This window comes from Piliocolobus tephrosceles, chromosome 17 (assembly GCF_002776525.5).
Source record: "Piliocolobus tephrosceles isolate RC106 chromosome 17, ASM277652v3, whole genome shotgun sequence".
Classification (NCBI taxonomy): Eukaryota; Metazoa; Chordata; class Mammalia; order Primates; family Cercopithecidae; genus Piliocolobus; species Piliocolobus tephrosceles.
The window spans coordinates 34638269-34662381 of NC_045450.1; the positions used below are offsets into that span (position 1 = coordinate 34638269).

A 24113-nucleotide genomic window follows, 5' to 3' on the forward strand; every position below is an offset into this window, starting at 1 on the left:
AGGGGAGGGGAGGGGAGGGGAGGGGAGGGAAGGGAAGGGAAGGGAAGGGAAGGGAAGGGAAGGGAAGGGAAGGGAAGGGAAGGGAAGGGAAGGGAAGGGAAGGAAAGGAAAGGAGAGGAAGGCCCATAAACGTAAGAGGCCAGGTGTGGTGCCTCACAACTATAATCCCAACATTTTAGGAGGCCAAGGTGGAAGGATCAATTGAGCCCAAGAGTTTGAGACCAGCCTAGGCAACATAGCAAGGCCTCATATCTTGGGGGGGGGAAAAAAAGGCAACATCACTTATAATTAGGGAAGTGCAAATTTAAACACTGTGCCATTTTTTGCCTGCCAGATTGCCAAAAAGAAAAAGGAAAGAGAAAAAGACCGGGCATGGTAGCTAATGCCTGTAATCCCAGCACTTCTGGGAGGCCGAGGCAGACGGATCACGAGGTCAAGAGATCGAGACCATCCTGGTCAACATGATGAAACCCTGTCTCTACTAAAAATAAAAATAAAAAATTAGCCAGGCGTACTGGCATGTGCCTGTAGTCCCAGCCACTCGGGAGGCTGAGGCAGGAGAATCGCTTGAACCCGGGAGGCGGAGGTTGCAGTGAGGCAAGATCCTGCCATTGCACTCCAGCCTGGCGACAGAGTGAGACTCCGTTTCAAAAAAAAAAGGAAAAAGAAAAAACAAAACATCATCACATACAGGCAAGGTTTAGGAGAAACATGTATTCATGCCCTATTATTGAAGGGTAAATTGGTACAGACTTTGTGGAAGGCAATTTGGAAATATTTATCAAAGTTTTCGAGTGAATACCCTTTGACCCAACAATTTCACTTCTAGGAATCCAGCCAAAGAAAAACTCAAATGAGAACACAAAGGTTTATAAATGAGGATACTCCCTGCATCATCGTTTAAAACAGCAAAAAACTGGAAGCAACTAAATGTTCACCAATGGAAGACTGTAAATAAGTCTGGTGCAACTATTCTGTAGACCTCCTTATGGCTGTTAACATGGAACAGATTTATATACTCTAGGTGCTGTCTCCTAGACCAATGGTTCCTAACCCTGGCTGCACATTCCAATTACTCCCATCCTCAGAGATTCTGGATTAGTTCATCTATGGTGGAGCCTAGGTAATGCTGTTTTTTAAGTGCCTAGGATGATACCGATGTGCAACTAACCAAGATTGGAAACTTAACTCATGTAGCTAACCCTACTAGTTCTATCTTATTTCATAGAAAGGGAAACTGAGGCCCACAGAAGGAACTGTCTTGCCCAAAATCAGAGAGTATGTTTCCTCCAACCCACTCTCCTCCCCAAGGAGAGAAATGAAGGAATCTTGACTCAGACCTTCAGGGAGAACGGGGTGTTTCTTTTCTATTCTGAGTGATTGGCAGGTTCCCTGCCAACACATCCCATTTTCCCCCTCCCGACCACTTAGCTGGCCCCACTCCTCACTCCTAGTGCTGTTCCTAGGGGCGACACCCCCCCTCCCCGCGGAAGGATGAAGAGGGTCCCAAGGCCACTTAATAGTGGCTGATCCCTGGCCAGGATCGAGCTGGTCAAATGTGTCTATTCTGAGCCACAGCAATGATGTAGCAGGATGAGGGTCACGGGCAGGATGGCAAGGTTATTGAGCTGAACATTCTGTCTTATTTAAAATTAAGGCCAGGCGCAGAGGCTTATGTCTGTAATCTCAACATTCTGAGAGCCTGAGGTGGGAGAATCGTTTGAGGCCAGGCTGAACAACACATGGAGAACTCCATCTCTTAAAAAAAAAAAAAAAAGAAGAAAGAAAGAAAGAAGAAGAAAAAGAGGCGGGCATGGTGACTCGCACCTATAGTCCCAGCTACTCAGGAGGATAAGGAAGGATAGCTTGAGCCCAGGAGTTTGAGGTGGCAGTGAGCTATGATAACATCAATGCACTCCACCCTGGGTAGCCGAGCAAGATCCAAACTTTAAGAAAATAAATTATTAAAATTAAATTAGTACAAAAATCTCACATTGCTTTTATGTTTTACAAGCCCAACACAATCCATGACACAAAGCCCTCGATAAACAGCAGCTGCAATCTCACAGCACAATGTACCCTAAGTATGAAGGAGAACGGGCACCAGCCTCTCCCAGCCCAGTGTCCTGCAGCTTCCACTTCCTCACCAGGAACAGAGGCTGGGGCAGCGGGAGGGGCCCACAAAGACTGACATCCACGGTGAACCCAAGTCCTGCGAAGGCCTGTGCTCCCTCTCAGTTTACCCACTCACTCATCCACTCATTCACTTATTAATCTATTTACTCATCACTGAGTCATTTACTCACTAGTCACTCATTCATTTGTTCACTTGTTCCCCATTCATATTTATTCCCTCAATAATTCACACATTTACTTGTTCATTTAAGAAATCTTGGCGAGGCCCTGTGGCTCACACCTGTAATCCCCGCACTCTGGGAGGCCGAGAAGGGCGTATCACCTGAGGTCAGGAGATCAAGTCCAGCCTGGTCAAATGGAGAAACCCTGTCTCTACTAAAAATACGAAATTAGCCGTGTGTGGTGGTGCATGCCTGTAATCCCAGCTACTCATGAGGCTGAGGCAGGAGAATCGTTTGAACCCGGGAAGCGGAGGTTGCAGTGGGAAGAGATCGTGCCATTGCACTCCAGCCTGGGCAACAAGAGCGAAATTCCATCTCAAAAAAAAAAGACATCTTTTAGACATAATGACCCAGAAGACTGAGGCCAGATTGGCTGTGTGTGTGTGTATGTGTGTGTGTGTGTGTGTGTGTGTTCTGGGTTTTTTTGTTTGTTTTTGTTTTTGTTTTGAGACAGAGTCTTACTCTGTCACCCAGGCTGGAGTACAGTGGGTTCCAGCGATTCTCCGCCTCAGCCTCCCGGGTAACTGAGATTACAGGCACACACCACCACGTCCAGCTAATTTTTTTTATTTTTAGTAGAGACGGGGGTTTCACCATGTTGGCCAGGCTGGTCTCGAACTCCTGACCTCAGGTGATCTGCCCGCCTCAGCCTCCCAAAGTGCTGGGATTACAGGTGTGAGCCATTGCGCCCAGCAATTTTTCTTTTTAAATGGATGAGAGGTTTTTTTTTAATGTTGCCCAGGTTGGCTTCGAATGCGTAGCCTTGCCTCCTTATGCACTAGGACAACAGGTCTGTCACCGCAGCTCCCATGTTGTTTTGTTTTGTTTTGTTTTGAGAAAGGGTCTCATTCTGTCACCCAGGCTGGAACACAGTGGCACGATCACAGCTCACCACAGCCTCAACCTTCCGGGCTCAGGTGATTCTCCCACCTTAGCCTCCTGAGTAGCTGGGACTACAGGCTCCTGCCACCACACTCTCCTAATTTTTTTTTAATTTTTTGCAGGGAGGGAGTTTCACCATGTTGCCCAGGCTGGTCTCAAACTCCTGAGCTCAAGTGATTCACCTGCCTCGGTTTCTCAAAGTATTGGGATTACAGGCCTAAGCCACCACTGCACCCAGCCAAGGCCATTTCTGAATGAGCATGGGGCCTTGGAAGCCCAGGAGGCAGCTGGCAACCCATACATGAGATCCTTCCCCTGAGCAAGGCAGGACATGGGGCTGCTGGAGGGACTGTGGCCCCAGGAGGTAGAACCAGGACCAACACAGGGAGGAAACTGCAGCTTCATGTGTGAAATTCAACCTAAAAAGGCACAGATGAGGCCGAGGCAGGCAGATTACCTGAGGTTAGGAGTTTGAGACCAGCCTGGCCGACATGGTGAAACTCTGTCTCTATTGAAAACATAAAAATTAGCCAGGCGTGGTGGCACACGACTGTAATCCCAGCTACTTGGGAGGCTGAGGCAGGAACTGCTTGAGCCTGGGAGGTAGGGGCTGCAGTGAGCCAAGATCGTGCCACTGTACTCCAGCCTGGCTGACAGAGCAAGACTCTGTCTCAAAAAAACAAAACAACAACAACAACAACAAAAAGGCACCGATGTGCTACAGAGGTAGTGAGCTCCCGGAGAGTGAAAGTGTGTACGTCCAGGCTAGATGAAACCAAAGATGCCAGAAACACACCCAAAGAAGTGTAAATGAAGTGACCTCCAAGGTTCCTTTTCAACCTGTGTTTTTCAGGATTCAGAGAGGTTCAAAGGCAAACACAGTGAATCTTCCCAACATGTGTGTCTGGCCCCCTGGCTGGCCAGTGTCTTCCTAAGGGGCACAGGGCATCTGCAGGGGCTATCCTGGGCACTGAGAACCCGCGCACTGCTTGCTGCTCTCCAGAGACCCCAGCACTCTCTGTGGCCTTCACCCCAGACAGATACCTGCCTCCTCTTTCCATCTCCCCACTTCTGGGCACCTGCTTCCCCTCCCTCTTCCCCTCCCTGGGGACCCTCAGGAGCTGATAACTGTCTCTTCTCTCTCAAAGTTCAAAACTGCAGCCATAGGGGGCAAGGGACAAAGCCACATATCTTGTTCAGGAACCAAAAATACACTGTATGTTGCTGGTGGCTCCAAGGTTCTGCAGCCTCCAGGCCAAGGAGGTCCCCCCGCCCTGTCTTCCAGCCTGAATGTGGTAGTCATACCACTCCAGTTGCCCTCTCCGGCCATGCCCAACCCCCTAACTAAGCCCAGATGGTCATCACTCTGCCTTCAGGCAGGTAAAATTCAGTGCAACAGGAGTTAGGTGAACAGTATGTTTTATTTAATTAGGATCAACAGAAGAGATAAACCTCACAGCAGGATAGGGAATGACAACACTGCAAAAAATAATTCATGCCCAGGTAACGAAAGGGCAAATTTCAATTACAGAGAAAACAGGGGAAGAAAGTTTCCCGAGTACCTCCAAAGAGGGAGGCAGTGAAGAGTTTGCAAAACCTAGACCTGTGGGCCCAAGATGGTCTAGAAAGCAAGGCAATCAAGTGGACAAAACAGCCGTTCCTCTCTCTCCTTGTCATAGACAAACCAGCCTAAGTGTGCAGGACTGGGTAGGCTAAGGGAGCTGAGTCCTGGCAGACAGGCATAGGGGCGACAAGGGATCTGCCAGGGCCACTGGGCAAGCTCGCAGACCACCAGGCACAGTCTCAAAAGAATGCTGTCCCTGCAAGGAGACAGAACAAATGTTCTAATCCTAATAATGGTCATCAGATCACTCAGCAAGTCCTTAGCACCCCACCTGCCCTTGCCCCCAGCCCCACCAGCCCTGACAGAACCCTAGTCTTATGCCCTGCCCTAGCCTTGGACAATCCAATCTCACCTCTCACACTAGAACAAGGCAAAGAAACCCCTCCACCCCCTGCTGAGAGAATGGCCTCATCTTCTAAGCCTCTGTTTCTCATGCTTACCCTGGAAATGGGAGGCTGGCCTGGATGACCTCCTCTGGGGTGGTGGGCTGCAGATCCCTAACCCACCATCACTTGGGTGCCAACTATAAATGAAAAGTTCATGGTGGTGACAGCCCAACAACAATGTGTATGTACTTAATGCCTCTGAGAAATGGTTAAGATGGGCCATGCAATGTGCCTCATGCCTGTAATCCCAGCACTTTGGGAGGCCGAGGCAGGAGGATTCCCTGAGGCTTGGCATCCGAGACCAGCCTGGGCAACAGAGCCCCACCTCTACAAATAACAAAGAAATTAGCCAGGTGAGGTGGTGCATGCCTGTAGTCCTAGCTACTCGGGAGGCTGAGGTGAGAGGATTGCTTGAGCCCAGGAGTTCAAGGCTGCAGTGAACTATGATCACGTCACTGCACTCCAGCCTGGGGGACAGGGCAAGATCCTGTCTGTAAAAAAGGAAAAAAAAAAATGGTTAAGATGGTAAATTTTAAGTTACGTATACTTTATCAAAATTGTTTAAAAGCAGGAGTTGGGGGATGAAGAGATCTGAGCCCCTCCTCAGACCAGCCAGGTGAGCATCTTCAGGACCTGGGCCCAGGAATATGCAATTTAACCAGCTTTATTGTAGGTGATGGTGATAGGCATGACAGCTGGGGATCCACTCAACTGTATGAAGCCGCTCTCTCCCCACATGAAGGCTCCCCAGCATAATGCCCTGGATTACTTCAATAAATACTTCTTCTGCAAATGAATATTCAAAGCAGTGAGTTCTCCAAGTTTCATAGCACAAGCAAATCTTTTTCTGTATGTGTTCCCCCTCCAAAATGAACCCTCGAGAAGCACAAGCATAGCCCAGGCCTCTCTCTCTCCCTGCTCCTAGTCTTTGCTCCGAAGGTGACGTCAGCCCCAGCACCCCCATTATCTAGGAGAGGGAAATTGCTGTTAAATTAGCACATCCACAGAGCCCCATTTTATATCCCAATTCAGAAGATGACATGAACATCTGCTTTCACTTCAAGACATTAATTTTCAATTATTGGAGAAAAACAAAATTAGTCCTGACAAATTGCTGGCGAATACAGGCTCTTGTCTGGTGGTTCATAATAATAACTTCGGGGGCCCACAATTAGTGTCTCGGACGGAGTTTCCTGATGGATCCCTGTCATCTGGAGACAGTGGCAGCAGGGCAGCGCCTCACACCGCGGTGTGTCAGGCAGGAGGATGCTCCAACAACCCGCAGCTGGAAGGTCACTGCTTCTTGGACGACCGGGTTTAGAGAACTAAGGAATTAAGGTTTCCTCTTTCTGGGGAAGGTGGGGAGGGACAGAAGATAGAGGGCAGGCATCTAAAAAATATCCACCTTAACCATGTTCAGCTTTGTATATTTTTCAAGGTTTTTCTCCTCCTGTTCAGTAGCAAGATTTTGCACACTTAGACGGGAATGCAAATCACTCCTGAGTCCTTACCGGGCACACTGGGATCGATCACCTGATAGGATTGCCTTATGATTGGAGTTTGCCGTCTGCAATGGAGGACAGATGACATGGTTTTCTTAGGAGAGCCCTTCTACCCTTCTATATGATGTCATTCAGGATCCCAAATCCAGAACTCAATGGCTCCAGCCTCTGAGATACAAATGCCTATTAATCTTCTGTAAGAAAAAACTGTTCGCTGGGGTCCCATCGACCCAGAACCTGGTTCAGCCCGAGTTGTAGTCTCCAGAAAAAAAAAGAAAGAAAGAAAACTCTGAATTTGCCAACCTCAATGACCCCAAATCCAGAGAACAACCCACTTGATAAGAGATTATCAACACTGTAATCTCATTTGATGGGTTTTTATGTATCTTGGCTGCTTTAGTCACTATATCAATAAGAAGCCACTGAAATGTGAATGAGTTGAAGAATTCAGAGATAACGATGTGGCCGCCTTTGAATTTGACTTGTCACAATTGAAACCAGAGTGTGTTTGCCTAGCTAAGATGTTCAGACTCTTGAGGGGGGTGAGGCAAGAGGTAGGGGAGGTAAACAGAGGGAGGCAGGTTAAAAAAGAAAGAAGGAAAACAAAACAACCACCACAACAACAAAGGGAAATTATATCTTTAAAAAGAGAATGAAAGACATTGTTACTTCCAAAGTCAACTTGGTAACTGAGCTCCGACATTGTGTAATTGACTTTGCAAGTAGAACAACAGCAACGTAACAAAGAAAATGTCAGTGTTTTCACAGCACCAATCTATAACGCTGGGAGGCCGTCCCGCTGTCAGCCAGGGCTGACAATACAATAGCTTTCAAAGGGATATTACCATCATGCTTTTATTCCTGACATCAATCAAGACAAAGAGAATCCTTTTCACAAGACATTAAAAATCAAACCTTTGTACAAGAAGATAGGTAAAACAGCATTCTCCTTAAAGACAGCCACATGGAGCAATCAGCTAATTGGCGCTCCTTGAAAGCAGTAAAGTATTTTTATTTACTGAGTGTACAACCCCAATCGTTGGCTGCCACCGATCCTGGCAGGTAAGCTATGAATCAAAAGTTTCCATTAGCATTTCCTCACTCACTTCACCCTGCCTCTCCCACAGTAGGCTGAGGGAGCTGACAGCCAGCCCCAAAAACTTCAAGCGGGATGTAACCAATCCAGCCTCAATTCATCCATTTTGGGTGAGAAACTTCTCTGATTACCCACTAACGTGGCCATGCACAAGATGCCCTTGCAAGCTGACGGGAATTTGCAGAAATTGTCCAATTCTCCAACCACAGTGTATCGGGGTGTTCCTGGCTACTCAAATAATGGGGACCCCACTAACAGTTTTCAAGGTATTCTACCATAATCACCCTAGACTCACAGATATGAAGGAACCCTGATATCTTCTGCAAATGTTTTCAAGACATAAAGATAATACTCTTTGCAAACACCAGCGTACCGTGGACAAGGCTGGGCTTTACTTCAACCAGTGGCCAGGAAAGGCAAGTCCATTCTAACCTACGTCAAACAAAGAGTGAACTAAAACCCACCCACCACCTTGACAAAAACGATGGGCCCATCAGGAAATCCAGACATCCTCTGCCTGCTTACTTTCAAGACAGTTTCAGATGCCTGCATGTCAGAAGTTGTTGACACTTACAGAAAACTGCAAGTCCAGAAGGAGGAAGTTAGAGAGCCTCATGTTTCAAAGAGGTCATTTCCTAGACACTTTCCAAGCCACTGACATCTTACAGCCTTCCAACCTTCCAAGATGCCCTGTCCCCACATCCAGTCCAGGCTTGACAGAGCCACTGGTCTAAGTGGTCACAAGTCTCAGACCATTGTTGAGGAGGAGTGGGAGCAAGAACGAACTCTGTAGGAGGGCTGTCGGGAACTCAGAGCCGAAGGGCTCTGTGTCTTGCCCCTTTGGTACCCTACAGACCATCTGCCACAAAGTCCAGTCATTCAAAGACAGGGACAGCACTCTCAGCATCTGCAGCAAAAAAAGGATGCTTTTACTTTTCAGCTATAATGGGATACTGTTGCTTATTTTTAAACAGAATTTGAACAGGTGCCGTTCACTTCACTACAGAATGGACAGAAATTTTAAAAGAAGAGGGAACTGGTCCTAACACTGCCTTGAAAAACCATATACTCCCACCACCACCACCTAAATCAGCCTTTTTCAAAGAGCCAGGCAGCATGTCTGCACCATCAGCCTCAGTGGTAGGTTCCTTTCATTTACACATCCAAATGAACAGTTAAGAGAAATCAATGCATCTAATTGCCAGACTATTAAATCCTACATCAGGGGAAGAATTCCACAGCCACTAGCTTAAGAGTTGGCTACCGATATAGCAATTATTGCAACTTTCTATTAGATTGAACCAGATCCCCAGCCTTTCGTCTCCAGCTAGGAACGCTGTACTCAAGTGCTCCAGTTTCCTGCCTTCCTGGTTCCCCCTCCTCCTCCTCTGTTAACACACTGTAGCATGCCACAACATCGCCAGGGCTGGCTGCTTCTTCTGAATTACTTTATGACTGTAAAGTCACCGGCATTTTGCACCTTTCATTATCAATGCACGCTAGGCACCTTATGGTTAACCGTTTAGGAGGATTCCCCTGCCAGAGGCACATAGTTATCTTATTTTATTGCTTATTAAGTTTTTGCAAGGAAACAGGTGTAAGAATCTAAACAGCAATTACTAGACATAAAGGATGTTTTCTAGAATGAAACAAGCCCTTCCAAAGCTGGGAATCGATAACTTAATTGAGGAGGGGGATTAAATATTAGGATTAAATGTTAGCTACCCCACTCCACATAGAAAGCTAAAGACCCTATAAAGGATTTGTTTTGCCCTTCCTACAAGATCGCGTACATTTAGCCAAACAAATCTCAACAATTTATACTTGTATGTGGTCTCAGCTGAATCGAGAAACCTGTAACCTCAGAATGCCTCTATTTATTACATCTCAATTATTTCCATGGAAACACGCGCAATGTTCCCAAGTCCCTAGACCACCAAATTTATAAGATGGACTTTGAGGAGCTACACGCTGGCAGAAGAGGAAGACAAAGAAGGGGAAGGGAGTGCCGAGAAGTCACTGTGGGTACTTTGGGATGTTAGGGTTGGGGGGTGCATGGACATAGCCTGAGCGCTAATTAATATTAAGAACTGTAATTAACAGGCAGTTGCTAGACAGAGAAAATTGACAGTATTAAAATTATTCAAAAGCTTTAAGCTAAGGCAAAGGAAAAGATGTATCAATTTTCTCTATAAATGAAGAGGCTGTTGCATGGATCTAAGAAAGCCATGGGGTGAAAGGGGATAGGCCTTCTTAATGTTGAGTGACAGAGAGAATTGCAGAGGTAATCGTTAACCAAACCACCTGATATCATCAGCCGAAATAACATCAGTGAGCATGATGAGAACAGCCCGGCAAAATGAGGCCAAAATTATCAGAGAGCAAATCACTGCAACCACCACACCACACCACACCACCAGGAAACAAAAAAGGGGAGAAAGGTGTATGCAGGGAAAATCGGTCAGAAAAATGTGACTTTTATAACACTTTAGGGTTTAGTGTTTTTGTTTTTTTGGCTTTAGGGTTTTTTTGTTTTGTTTTGTTTTTTAATAAAATTACAAGGCTTTTGAAAACCAATGAGGCTATTCTCCCCCCTGCCCTACTGCCCCGACCCCCTTCCCTATTTACTAGGTGTCCTCCCTGTGAGCTGGGTTTTCCAAAGGACAAACACACCGCGGGGACAAGTGACCCCACTCCAGAAGAGACGTTGTGTCCGTGAGTGGGAAGTGAGACCACCCCAGCCCCCAGAGGCCAGTTTTATTTTCAAAGCAGCAATGCCTGTGCTTTCAAACCACACTTTCTGAGCATCCATTCGAAATTGTTATATTTCTGTCTTTCCTTCCTGCTATGGGCTTTCACATTTCCGAGATCAATTACAAATTACAGTCAAGTGACTTTCACAGCAGAATGCTCCGGGCTGGGGAAGTCCACAAAGCCTCTACATTAGCCCTGACACACAGCAGTGGAGGCAAAATAAAATAAAATAAAATAAAATGTAAAAGACACCGCTGTTGCTTAAGAAGCACTTTCAAGCATCTTTAAAGGTGAAGACCTTATCGTTTCAAACACTTGGTGTGGAGCTGTCCACACTCAAGCACACACTTTTGAATATTGCTTGAGAGAAGGGGGGGGCAGTTCTTGAAAAGCAATAAATTCCTCACCTGCTGGAAACTCTTATCTATCCAAATTATCTTCTCTCTTAATTCCTCCCTTGATAAGTGGCCACATCTCCACCCTCTTCACCCCAGTAAACTGAATAAAAGGTAAAATGGTGAGAGACAGGGGTTGTAGCTGCTTTTGGGAAATGCAAAAAGCCATGGGAAGAATCAGGGGGTCTCTGACTCCGCAGACAGAACGGCTCTATGTGGCTGATATTTACAACACCCAGTCTCCAAATGCCTCCACTGGTCTCCTGTTCACCTTGCTGTCTTTCTCCTATCAACCTGCTTGAACCCTCTGCTACACATACACACATATACATTTGAGAGAGGCACTCACTAAAAATCATTTCAAGGCTCATTTCATGAAAGGCTGAAGAACAATTCTTGAGTCTTTCTCAGAGATTCACAGAGTGGTTTTAGAACTCGGTTCAAGCAACTCTGAAACACCCACCCATCTGTTCACTGCAAACTGCTCTCCCTTTGCTTTCTGGGTCTCACCTTCTAACACAAGGAGGTTTGGAGAAATTGATTGGAAATCTAGGTAAGCAAGCTTTGCATCTTGACGGGAAAATCGGCTTCTATACTTAGGTTTAACTCAAAATCAACTGCCTGAGTTAAATAAAACTGTTTTTCCAACCAGAAATTCCAATTCCACATTTTCTTCTGGGTCGCCTCTTAAGTGGCTCGGGAAGGAGTGAGCAGTGAGCCAGGGAAAGAGAAAAGAAATCCAGTATTATTTCAAGCCGTACAGCCCTTCCATCAGCAAAAGAGAAACATCCACCCTTCTTTCCCGTCCTCTTCTTGGAGTCTCTCTTCTGGTTTCCCTGTCCCCCAATCAGAACACCCTCTGAACCCCCAGTTTTGTGGAGCAGGCCAGGCCGTCCCGGGTTGGGAGACCAGCCAGGGTGAGGGGAACAAGACCAACTTCTCTCAGGGAAAAGGAAGAGTAAGAACGGGTCGGGCGCTCCGTTTGGATTCAGTTGGTCTCCTTCTAATATGACGGGGAGGGTCGCTGCTGGGCCGGGGGCAGTCCCTCCGGGGACTTTAGGAGGACAGAACTGACGGGTGTCTCAAGATCCTCCTTGCCAGATTCAGTTCCAGCCATTCCAGCCAGGCGCAAGGTTGGCAGGAAGGGAGCGGGGCCCCAGCGCCTTCCCGCGCAGGCCTCCAGGAAATGAACTTTTCAGAGCAGAACTGGGCTCAGGCCAGAGGTCATCAGGGGAGCTGGGAGAAGACAAGGGCCTGGGGGCTTTTGGCTCCGTAGACTTAGCTGCGCTCATCGTTCTCTCCCTCCTCGATCATCTCCCATCTCACAGCCAGGCGCCCGGGCACCCAACCGAGGGGCTGGAATCGGGACAAAGCAGCAGGCGAGGCCTGGAAAGGCCAGCCGCGGGGAGAGGAGGCCAGGGGAGGGGCTCCGCTGCAGGCGCGCGGCCTTTCCCCGGGGCCTCTACTCTCCAGGGGTCCCCTCAAGCCGGGGGCCTTCGGTGGAATTAAGAAGCAAAGCGTGGAGACGAAGGGATGGGTGTGTGCATCCATATATCTGCAGCTCCCCACAAACGCGCGCACCCCGGGGAGCCGGCACAGAAAGCCGGCCTGGGTGTCGAGGGTGCCGGTGCCCGGGGTCAGATCTGGGACGCCCTCCGCGGAGGGGCGCGCACCGTGGCCGCTCCGCTCCCCTGAGGACCCGCGTCCCGCCGGCGCAGCACAGACAATGAACTCCTGGAGGAGGCTCCCTGCCCGGTGGGCCGCGGTGGAGGAGGCAGGAAGTGCAGGGGCCCGGGCCTGGAGAAGGCCTGGGCAGGGGGCGGGAGGGGGCGCCTGGCAGCAGGGGCGAGGGCGCGGTGCCCGGGACGCTCGCGGGCAGCGCCCGCCGCTCCCCGCGTCCTCGGGTGACTAGACAGGGGCCAAAGAGAGCCAGCGAGGCCCGGGGCCAGCAAGGGCGGCCTCGGAGCTGTCGGCCTGCCGGGCGCCCGTCCTCGCCACCTCTTCCTTCCTCCTGCCGCCCGCCCGCCGCCGCCGCCGAGATTCGCAATCCCCGCCAAGTCGGGCCCGCACCCCTTGATTGGCCACACGGGCCCGGAGCCCGCACGGAGGGAGCGGCAAGGGCCCCTTAGAGGCGCCCCCAGGCCTGGGTCCCCCGCGGGCGACGGCGCCGGGTCCGGGCGGGGAGGGTGTCCGCGGCGTACCCCCTCCGCCTCCGCCGCCGCCTCCGCCTCCCGCTCCCGGCTTCCTCCTCCCCCTCCTCCGCCTCCGCCTCCGCCTCCGCCTCCTCCGCCGCCGCCTCCTCCTCCTCTCGGCTCGCTCGCGCGGGTCCCCGGCCGCCCGCCCGCTAGCCGGTCCCTCCTCCCTCGCTCCCTCCCTCCTCGCTCGCTCGCTCGCGCCTCCGCCGGGCCTCGCTCGCTCACCTTTCACCGAGCGCGGCTTCGCCTGCTTCCGCCTGGACATGTCCGGGGCTCCGGGCGCTCCGTCGCCCTCCGCAGCCGGCTCCCCCCGCCGCCCCCCGCCGCTCCGGGCAGCCCTTCTCCCCCTTCTCCTCCGCCTGTCTCTTGGAAACTTTTTTTTTTGCAGCCCGGTTGGCGGCTGTGGGGAGCGGACCGCAGGTCCGGGGCGGCCTCCCCTGGGGGGGCGGCCCGGGCCGGCCGAGGCCGCTCGAAGGCGGGGGGAGGCCCGGGGGGCGCGCCGGGGCCCTGCCTGTTGCAATGCGGCAGTCGGGGGCTCCCGGTCCAAGCGGCGGTCCCAGCGGCGCGGGGAGGCCGGGGGCCCCCCGGCCGCGGCGCGGTATACAAAAAAAAAAAAAAAAAAAAAAAAAAAAAAAGCCGCCCCCCTCCTCCTCCCAACCCCCCGCCGGCCCCCGGCCCCTGCGGCCCCCTCCTTCCCTCCCCCACCCTACCGCCACCCTCACCCTCCTCCTCCTTCTCCTCCTCCTCCGCCCCTTGCCGGATTTTTGTGCAAAGTTTGCAGGCGTCCGGCCACGCAGCCTGGTGCGGAGCTCACAATGAACCCATCTGAGGAGGGGGAACGGGGCTGGAGTCGAGGGTATCTCAAGGGGGGAGGAGACCGGGAGGCGGTCGGGAGCGCGGAAGCTCAGTACCCCCCGAAAAAAAAAAAGCCTTCAAATTATCCCCTGCCGCACAAAAATAATAATAATAATAATAAATATTAATGGCTCAAAAATGCCCAAGCGCCTGGTTTGGAGATTATGATGGATGGGGGGCGGGGGTCCCTCAACTCAGCCTACTTGGTGGGGAGGCTCGAAACGGCCGCAGTGGCTCGGAAGCCGCGGCTCGGGGCCCCTGGCTCACGCCCCCTTCTCTGGCTCTCGGCTCGGTCCGGCGCCGGCCCCCCGGAGGAGGAAGGGGCGCGCGGGGGCGCTCAGGCGGCGGCCGGCAGGCGCGCCCGTGCCCGGGGCATCGCTCAGCCCGTGCGGCGGGCCGCCGCTGCCTGCCCTCGGGCTGCGGTGCTCAGCGCGAGGCGCGCAGCCGATCCCCAGGCCGGTGCCAAGTCGCCGGCCCCGCTAGCTGCCTCCATGGGCCAGGGGCTCGGAGAGGGGGAAGGCGGCGGCCGCGGTGGCGGAGGAGGAGGACGAGCAGGCGGCGGCGGCGGCGGCCGGGCTCCCGTCCTCCCGGGCAGCGGCGGCGGCGGCTGCGCCCCGGCTCCTCCGCGCTCCAGCCGGCGCCGGCCCGCCCGCCAGCCTCCCTCGCGCTCCTGTCTTCTTTGTGGTCGCTGGCTCTCCTCCTCCCGATCCGGCTGCTGGGGCTGCACTGCAGAGACACATAATAAAGCCAGGCTTGGCTGGAAATGTAGCCGGGTCCCAGCAGGAGGATGTGAGGAGCGGAGTCCCGGCGGGGGAGCGCTCTGATCCCGTGGGGCGCCCCGCACTGCTCCGGCTCGGATCAGACGGAGAGAGGGCCAACAGCACCGAGCGATGGACAGCGCTGGAAATACAGCTCCGGCCGCCCGCAAAACCCGGACCGCGGCGGCGGCGGCGGCGGCAGGCACGGCGCGGGCGCGGGCGCGGGCACCGCACCGGCACACGGGGCCGGGGCTCGGGCGCTGGCGGCACCGGGGGCAGGAGGAGGGAACAGACTTAGGGCCCACGCGGCTGTCAAGCTCGCCAAGACTCATGAGCCTCACAAACTGCAAAAAGTGAGAATGGGGGAGCAAATCGAGGTGGGCTGCCCTAGCATTGCCACCTCGCGATGTATGCCCCACGCACATGAACTATCCCGGTACCTGGCTCTGCCAGGTTGGCTTTTGCCCACGGGTCGGTGTTCAAAGACCACCCCTGCCCCACATCCAACAAATTCTTCCACCACTGGGCTAACCCCGTGCGCCCCCTACACCCGCATCTGTAGAATCCTCGCGCCTGGTGTTCACTTCCTCTGTCCGACTGTAAAAGAAACACCTTACCCCCGAGACACTGCAGGAGCACCCCCTCCCCGCGCAGTTGGCAGAAGAAATAAACTAGCTCCTACTTTCTGCGAGGTTTTACCCAGCCGCCAGGGGGCGCCGCGCGTCCCCGCCGCTCCTGAACCGGCTGAGACTCGGGTCTCCGGGCAGGCCCGGGAAGGGTTCAGATTTGGGAAAAGTCTTCCCCAGGCGGCTCCCCTAAACCGTTCCTCTGGAACCTCTCCCTCCCCCACTAACTGCAGGCGGCCAGGTGGGGAGCGGCCCCGACCTCGCCCCCTCCCGAGCGAGTGGCGCCACCTCGGGCCGGCGCGCCCCGGAGCCAGGAGAACGGAGCGCGTGCACGGCGCGGCGCTGGGGGTTATCAATCTCTCGGATCGATAAGTTGCCACTTGGAGAGGGGAGGGCTACATCCCCTCGGAGACGAGTTACCCAGGGCAACCTTTCACGGAAAAACCCGCTGCCCGCCGAGAACAGCGCCGGGGCCGGCCGGGCCGCGGCGCCCGCCCCACGCAGGGTGCCCGCGCCCCGCCGCTCCCCAGCCTGCCCGCCAGCCGGGCCCGGCCCCGCTCAGCTCTCTCCGCGGTCCCGCCGGGCCCTGCTCGCCAACCCCGTGCTGGGCTGATTGCCGAGGTAGATGCCACCCCCGCACCCTCGCGGCTGGGGAGCGCGGGCTGGAAGATGCGGAGAGGCCTGAGGCAGGGGGACCAGGCGCGCGCGCCCTGGGCAGTCTCAGAGGTAGAGTCGGGTGACGGGCTAAACGCGACGCCTAGGTGGACACCCTGACAGCGGGAGCCGGAAAGCGAGGCTCCCCGGAGGGGCGGGGGCCAGGACGGAGACGTCCCCTAACTAGACCTAAGCCCTGAGGGCCGCCCCTCCCCGGGTTAGCGCTGCCATCCCCAGGTCACAGTCCTCCCCAGGTCGTGCGTTCAAGAGTGTCCAACATCTCGGCCTTCCCAGAGGGAATGGGAGCCGCCCCCCACGGCCCAGAGATGGACGGGGTTAGGCTGAACCTGGGGTGCCAAGGGCCGAGGAGAGGGCAGGGGCCGCGAGGCGCCTGGGAAGGAGCCAGGAAGGAGGGGCAGAATCAGCCGCTCCCCCCACCCCCGCCGGCGCCTGGGATCGAGGCCCGCGGCGAGTGGCTGACAGGCGGCAGATGGCACACGCTGGGGGAGGGGGGGCGATTGGCCTCAGTTCTGGGGTGCCCCCACCGTGGGCTGCCTCTGCTAGAGGGAGGGGGCGGGGAACGGCCCCTAGCTCGCCCGCCCAGGCTCTCTGGGGGGGCTGGAGACTGCGGATCCTGCCCAGCCGGGCGCCTGGAGAGTGAGGGGGCGGACAAAAGGAGCGCGGTGGGGAATGCGTGTGCTGGACTAAAGAGGGGCCGTCGGGGAGGGGGTGGTTGGAGTCCCACGGGGCTACCCTTTTCCACCCCTAGGGGCCTGCTGAAGGCTGAGGACGGAGGTGGGGGCAACAGGATGGGGGCCCCGCAACAGCCCATCCTGACCTAATCTGAAAGGACGAGATCCTAGAGCCGCGCACAAAGTTTTCCGGGCCCCCTCCCACGCGTCGCCTGCACGCACGCCGCGTCCCGACGCTCCCCACTCCCCCGCCAAGTTCCCCGTCTCCCAGCTCAGCGGCAGTCAGGGTGCAGAGGGAGCCGACCTTGTCCCCGCCTCGGCCCGGCCCGCTTCCTCTGAAGCTTGTTTCATTTTTAACTCCTTCCAGAAAAATGTTGTTTTAAGGAAAATCTCAAAGGAACAAAAAGCCAATAGTGCCTTTCTTATTTGCAATCCCCACTCCCACCGCTGAGCTCGGACTGCAAGGGCCTCAGGGGACACCAGGTGACACCTGGGCCTTGCTTCTCAAGGGTGACCTTGGACCAGAAAGGGTCATTTTCAGGTGGTGTTTTATACCCCCCACCTGCCTACTTCTGGCAGGGAATGGGGGTTCCGTCCTCTCCCCTGTGAGAAGGGGCCCCTCTGGCCTCTCCTTCCTTGTCGGAAAGTGAACAGCTGCTCCTGCCCTGCTCGGAGGAGTGGCAGTGGAAACCCACTGTAAGCTGTAAGGAGCAGGAGCCACCATCATAAATGCAAGAGAAATTCCAAGTTGAGCTTTTTGAGAACAAGTAAGACTTTGCCCAGAAAAAGGTGATCTTCCTTCAAAGTCGTAACTTGTCTGGAAGAGGGGAAACCTCTTGCCCAAGGCGGTGCCTTCCCCAACCATGGGATGCTCCTTAAGAATGTTTTTCCTAGACTTGCAGCAACTGAGGCTTCTTCCTTGAATTTTCAAGAGGCAGGCATCATTTTGAGCAGGCTGGTAAATGCACCAGGGTCTGGTGGGCTATGAAAACAAGATAGGACAATAAAGAAAACAAGGCAGTGTTCACTTTGTGGCCTCTGACCTAAGATCCCTGCAGAGCTCCCAGAGTTGCTCAAGAGATACTTTCCAGTAAGTGATCAAATGCCCACCTTTGGCCGGGCAACGTGGCTCACACCTGTAATCCCAGCACTTTGGGAAGCTGAGACGGGTGGATCACCTGCTGGGGAGGCCCTGCCTTATGCCTATAATCAATCCCAGCACTTTGGGAAGCTGAAGCGGGGAGATAATCTGAGGTCATGAGTTCGAGACCAGGACCTCAGGACCACCCTATGAGATCCATGCTATCCGTTTTCTCATTTTGCAGATGCAAAAATGGAAGTACGGTCTCCCTTGCTCCAGGTTCCTCAGCTAGGTGGTGAAGGAGGCTGGATTGGAAAATGGATGGAATTGGCTCCTAAGCCTGGCCGTGGTGGCCTTTGTCTGAGCTGTGACAACTCTGGCTTAGAAGCCCCCAGCTCCTTTGTGCCCTAGGTCCTTCGCACACACTGTTCACACCTGGGAACTCTATTCTCCATCCCCCTGCTTGGCTCCTTCCTCCTCCTTCATAGGGCTCCCAGTAGACCACCTTTTAGACTCTGTTCTGTGACCTTTTTGTACTATATTTTAATTTATTATCAGGATTGATCAAAACTATAAGTAAATAATTATTTTTGTGGCTATTTATTTATTTATTCATTTGAGACAGAGTCCCACTCTGTTGCCCAGGCTGGAGTGCAGTGGCATGATCCTGGTTCACTGCAACCTCTGCCTCCTGGGCTCAAGCAATTCTCATGCCTCAGTCTCCCAAGTAGCTGGGATTACAGGCGCCCACCACCCCGCCCAGCTAATCTTGGTATTTTTAGTAGAGACTTTCACCATGTTGGCCAGGCTGGTCTCGAACTCCAGACCTCAAGTGATCCACCCATCTCAGCCTCCCAAAGTGCTGAAATTACAGATGTGTGCCACCGCCACTGGCCTTGTGTGGCCATTTATTAAGTCAGCCACCCCCTTCACCCCCTACAACTAGAGGGCAAGCCCCAACAGGGAGGAACTGCGATCCTTCTCATTCATTGTTTTACCCTCAGTCTTGGCACACAGTAAGTGCAAAATCATAAATAAATGTTAAATAAACACAGGAACAAAGCAGTGAACTTACTCTCTGGGGAAAGGCTGAAGGGAGAAATTGTCCCTCCCCAAAATGACTGTTCCTAATAGGCTGATGCAAATTCTCCCCAGTAGGGACTGGGAGTTTCAAGTAATAAAGTGGTAAACAAAAACCACTCATTCTAGATTGTATATATTCAAGTGACTGTTATCATTTGAAGTGAGTGATGTGTATGTGCCTGGAAGGGGGGAAAGGTGGGCATTTGTTTTTTCTTTTCTTTCTTTTTCTTTTTTTTGAGACAAGAGTCTTGCTTTGTCACCCAGGCTGGAGTGCAGTGGCGTGATCTCAGTTCACCAAAACCTCGGCCTCCCAGGTTCAAGTGATTGTCAAGCCTCAGTCTCCCGAGTAGCTGGGATTACAGGCATGTACCACCACGCCCAGCTACTTTTTCTGTAATTTTAGTAGAGATGAGGTTTCATCTTATTGGCCAGGCTGGTTGTGTTTCATTTTAATGATGCATCTATTTGTGGAATCCAAGCTTCCCTGAACACTCCTGTCCTCAGGGTACTAAGGAAGCAATGGCCATGCTCTCTGGTCAAGCCTTCCAGGAGATGGCCTGGCAGCACGATTGTTAACCAGCAGCTGCCGCAAGCCCAGGTCTTCCTCACGTCTTCATCATTATTTGCAGGGTTCTTCTCACAAGACTTGGTCTTAAAGCTCCTGAGGGTTCAGAAGAGAGGAAGGCAAGATCGAAAAGAGAGTCCTTTTCTCTGCTTTTAGTTCTCAGCCTGGTGTTTTGAGGAGGGAAATCCCTGCAGATGCTCCCGAAATTCCCCAGAGGTCCCCGTTGTCCCCCTCCCCATGACCACAATTCAAAGAGACCAGCAGTGGGCCCAGACATCTGCCTCTCTGAGGCTCTCTGGGGCTGTAGTAGCATGGTGCCAAAAACAATAAGGAGGGTGTGGGAACCTCCTTGTCTTCTCTGGTTTCTGTTCAGCTGGGAAAGCCATTTCTATTTTATCATCATTATTATAATTATTTAATTTTTCAAGCGTCAGCAGTCTTTGCAGGGAACACCCACAAGGCAGCAAGGAAACCAACTTGGCAGGAGGATCCGCATGGACTCATACCCTCAGAAAGCTTGAAACTCCGGCTCTGGCCCTGAAAGCATCTACCCTGACCACCTATAGCTGCCCGGGTGTACAGCACGCTCGAGCCTGGGGTCACTTGGCTCAGAGTCACTTGCTGCTTTGTTCTATTAAAATACTTATTTTATAATGTTTGTGATTCGTTTTACAATTTTTTTCAGTACAATTTTTATAAATGTTAATATGTATATATATATATATATATATATGTATTGAGATGGAGTCTCGCTCTGTGTCACCCAGGCTGGAGTGCAGTAGCACAATCTCAGTTCAGTGCAACCTCTGCCTTCCAGGCTCAAGTGATTCTCCTGCCTCAGCCTCCCAAGTAGCTGGGATTACAGGCATTCACTACCATGCCCAGCTAATTTTTGTATTTTTAGTAGAGACGGGGTTTCACCATGTTGGCCAGGCTGGTCTCGAACTCCCGACCTCAAGAGATCCACCTGCCTCAGCCTCCCAAAGTGCTGGAATTACAGGCATGAGCCACTGTGCCTGGACTTTTTAAGAAATTTTTTTTAAATTCAGTTTAATGAATGTGATGAGATGCCAAATTATCTCAGCTTTACCCAGAAGTGGTCAGGCAAAATGCTCTGTAGCATGGAAATTTCACGACTCACACATTTCAGGACTGGTCACAAGTCCTTCCACCATCAGTAGCTCAACCAACCACGATCCAACCTAATTAGCAAACCATGTGCTAATATGATATGTTTAGCAGTGGGCTCTCATTGATGAAACTGAAAGCACTCACATACAGTTTAGCAAACGTGATCTGGAGACATACCCCACCTTGCATGAACAGGGACTATAAAGCCAGAGAGGCTGGGATAAGCTGTATCTTTAGGGCGAACCCCCTGCACACATACCTTGAGCCCTAAGGGGCCCTAAGTCCAGTCATTAAGTAGGTTTTGGCTGCATGGTGCCAGTAGAGGACACAGATTCCTGACTGGAAGTGTGATGGGTATATCTGGAGTGTGCCTTTCACACTGGAACTGGTCAGAGAGTCTAAAAGGATAGAGAGCTGAGACTCCATGGAGCTCACAAAAGTGGTTGCAGGATCTGTTTTGTCCTTAAAATGGTCCTACTTTGCTACTGGACATCTGGGTTTTTTATTTTTTACTTACTCATTTTTTTGAGACAGGGTCACCCTAAGTTGCCCAGGCTGAAGTGCTGTGGCATAATCACAGCTCCCTGCAGCCTTGACCTCCCTGGCACAAGCGATCCTCCCACCTCAGCCTCCTAAGTAGCTGGGACCACAGGTACACACCACCACACCCGGATAATTTTTGTACTTTTTATAGAGACAGGGTTTCACTATGTTGGTCAGGCTGGTCTCAAATTCCTGGCCTCAAGCAATCCGCCTGCCTCAGCCTCCCAAAATGCTGGGATTACAGACATGAGCCACGGCACTCAGTCAATGTCTGTTTTATAATGGTCGGTGTGTGCAGCAGAATTTGGCCTTCAATATCACTTGGTAGAGAGGTTGTGGGGGAGTAGAAAACCTTCATCCACCTCTAACCTCTTTTGTGACCACTATTATCTACTAGAAAGGATGAAACTGGCTTAGATCATTTTGGGGGGAAAATCTGGCATTTATTTCTTTCCTTGTATAAATACTCCTTCCCCACCGTCATGGAAAGAATCTACTAGATGGCCAGACCTAGGAGAAATGCCCTGGAGATTTCAGAACATCAGCATGTGTGGTCCCTGTACACGGCAAGTATAATGCCCTTAGACACCCAATGCCTCCAGGAAGGAGGGAGAGAAAGGATTATCAGGGCTGAGGCTGCACTGCTCCCCATTGCATCCCTAGTACCCTGCAGATGCTCAGAACTTAGGGGTGGCTTCAGGAGAAAAAACGTCAATCTGTGTGGCACACAGAGGAAGTGCCCAAATACCTCCCTGGCAATCAATCACTGTAACATGAAGGCTTTCTGCCAGATAACAGAGGCTGATTATAAGGCTTTGAGCCAGGCGTTCTTTCACGCACCTGTAATCCCATCTCTTTGGGAGGCCAAGGTGGGCAGATCACTTGAGGTCAGGAGTTCGAGACCAGCCTGGCCAACATGGCGAAACCCCATCCCTACTGAAAATGCAAAAAGTATCTGGGCGTGAGGGTGTGCACCTGTAATTCCAGCTATTCAGGAGGCTGAGGCAGGAGAATCACTTGAACCCTGGAGGTGGAGGTTGCAGTGAGCTGAGATCATGCCACTACACTCTAGCCTGGGTGACAGAGAAAGACTCTGTCTCAAAAAAAAAAAAAGAAAAGAAAAGAAACAAAGCTTTGCCCACCCAACTAGGTCAAACACTTTTTCAGGGCAGAGCCCTCGATTTTGCTCCATACCCCTTTCACACCAGGGTGCCCACTACCTGCCCAGTGTGTGCTGGTGACTGGAAAAGCTGGCAGGACACTGACCAGGGGTCAGCAATGGGCTGTAGACATATAGGAGAAAGAGCTGGACAGGCCTGAATTCAAATCCCAGCCTTACCTTGGGCAAGACAACCTTACCTATAAAATAAGAGGATAGTGTCCCCTGGCACAGGGTGGTTGTAATCCATAAGAAAATGTCACCATAGTGACCTGCCTCCATGATATGAAAGGGGCATGGAATCAGTTCATGCTGTAACACCGCTAGCATGCAGTACTTTGCACATAGTAGGTGCTTGATCAATGTTCATTATAAAGTTTTGATTGTGGTTCCTTTTCAGTAATGGGTATGGCTGAGACTCTGCTGAGGGGTGGGACAAGGAAGTAAGTTCATTCTCAAGGACCTGAACTAAGGCTAGAGAAGATAGCAGGTAAGCAGCTTCCTGAGAGCCCCAGAACACAAGCACCAATTTTAATTGTTCCCCAGTTCCCTGGATTCCTTCCCGGGGGCCTTCATATTATGAGGGCTTAATTCACGTTAGCTATTGTTAATATTTATAGGCAGAGCACACACAACAGCCACTCAATTAGTTTAGGTCCCTGGCCATGGCTCACACCCATAATCTCAGCACTTTGCGAGGCTGACTGCTTGATCCCAGGAGTTCAAGACCAGCCTGGGCAAAATAGAGAGACCCCCATCTCTACAAAAATAAAAATGGCCAAGAGCAGTGGCTCATGCCTGTAATCCCAGCACTTTGGGAGGCCAAGGCAGGAGGATCTTTTGAAATCAGGAGTTTGAGACCAGCCTGGCCAACATGGTGAAACCCATCTCTACTAAAAATACAAAAATTAGCTGGGTGTGGTAGGTACCTGTAATCTCAGCTACTCGCAAGGCAGAGGTTGCAGTGAGCTGAGATCATACCATGGCACTCCAGCCTGGGTGACAGAGTGAGACTCTGTCTCAAAAATAAATGAATGAATGAATGAATGAATGAATGAATGAATGAATGAATGAATAAATAAATAAATATAAAACTAGCCGGGTGTGGTGGTGTGTGCCTGTGGTTCCAGCTACTCAGAACCTGGGTGGAAGAATGGCTTGAACCCAGGAGTTCAACGCTGCAGTAAGTTATGATTGCTGGATGACAAAGCAAGACCTTATCTTTTAAAAAATAAAAAAGTTTAGGTTCCCTGGGTGGCCTTGGGCAAAGCCTCTCAGTGCCTCAGTCTCCCCATTTGTGAAATCCCCCTGGTTCTCTGTCTGAATGAAGAAGCACATTTGGGCTTAGTCCTACCCTCTGGCCCAACCAACACCAGGCCAGAGTTCAAAGCCTGAGGAGCAGAGGAAATTCAGGGAAAAGGTCACCAAAGGGAGGTTATGGGGCTTGGGCCCCACTGGGATGGGAGCAGATGGGGCAGGACTCAGACCTCAGTGGACACAGCCCGGTGCAATAATTCCCAGTGCTGCCCCTGCCTCCACTGGGCGGCCCAGCCCCATCCTGGCCATGCGCTTTGGGACATGCCAGGGCCTGGCTTCCCAGGGGCCAGAGGGAGCTCCCGCAGGGGACTTCAAAAGCCCAAATGCCTTTCAGAAAGGAACTAAAACTTTCTGCTTAACCAAAGCCTCCGCAGGAGAAGAACAGGCCTAGCCCTTTTCTTTTTAAGTCTCTTTATTTTCCAGCCGGCTGGCCTGGTCATTCTCTTTTTTTCCTATTA

General features: G+C 52.1%; 1 protein-coding gene across 1 annotated transcript in view; it reads right to left on the reverse strand.

Annotated features, from left to right (window-relative positions):
* Positions 1 to 15599, reverse strand: part of ZNF423 (zinc finger protein 423) — a 366017-nt gene extending 350418 nt beyond the window's left edge. Inside the window, exon 1 of the mRNA XM_023189607.1 lies at positions 15422 to 15599. The gene's annotated coding sequence lies outside the window, so the exon portion shown is untranslated. The remainder of the gene's footprint in view (positions 1 to 15421) is intronic.
* Between the last annotated feature and the right edge of the window lie 8514 nt (positions 15600 to 24113).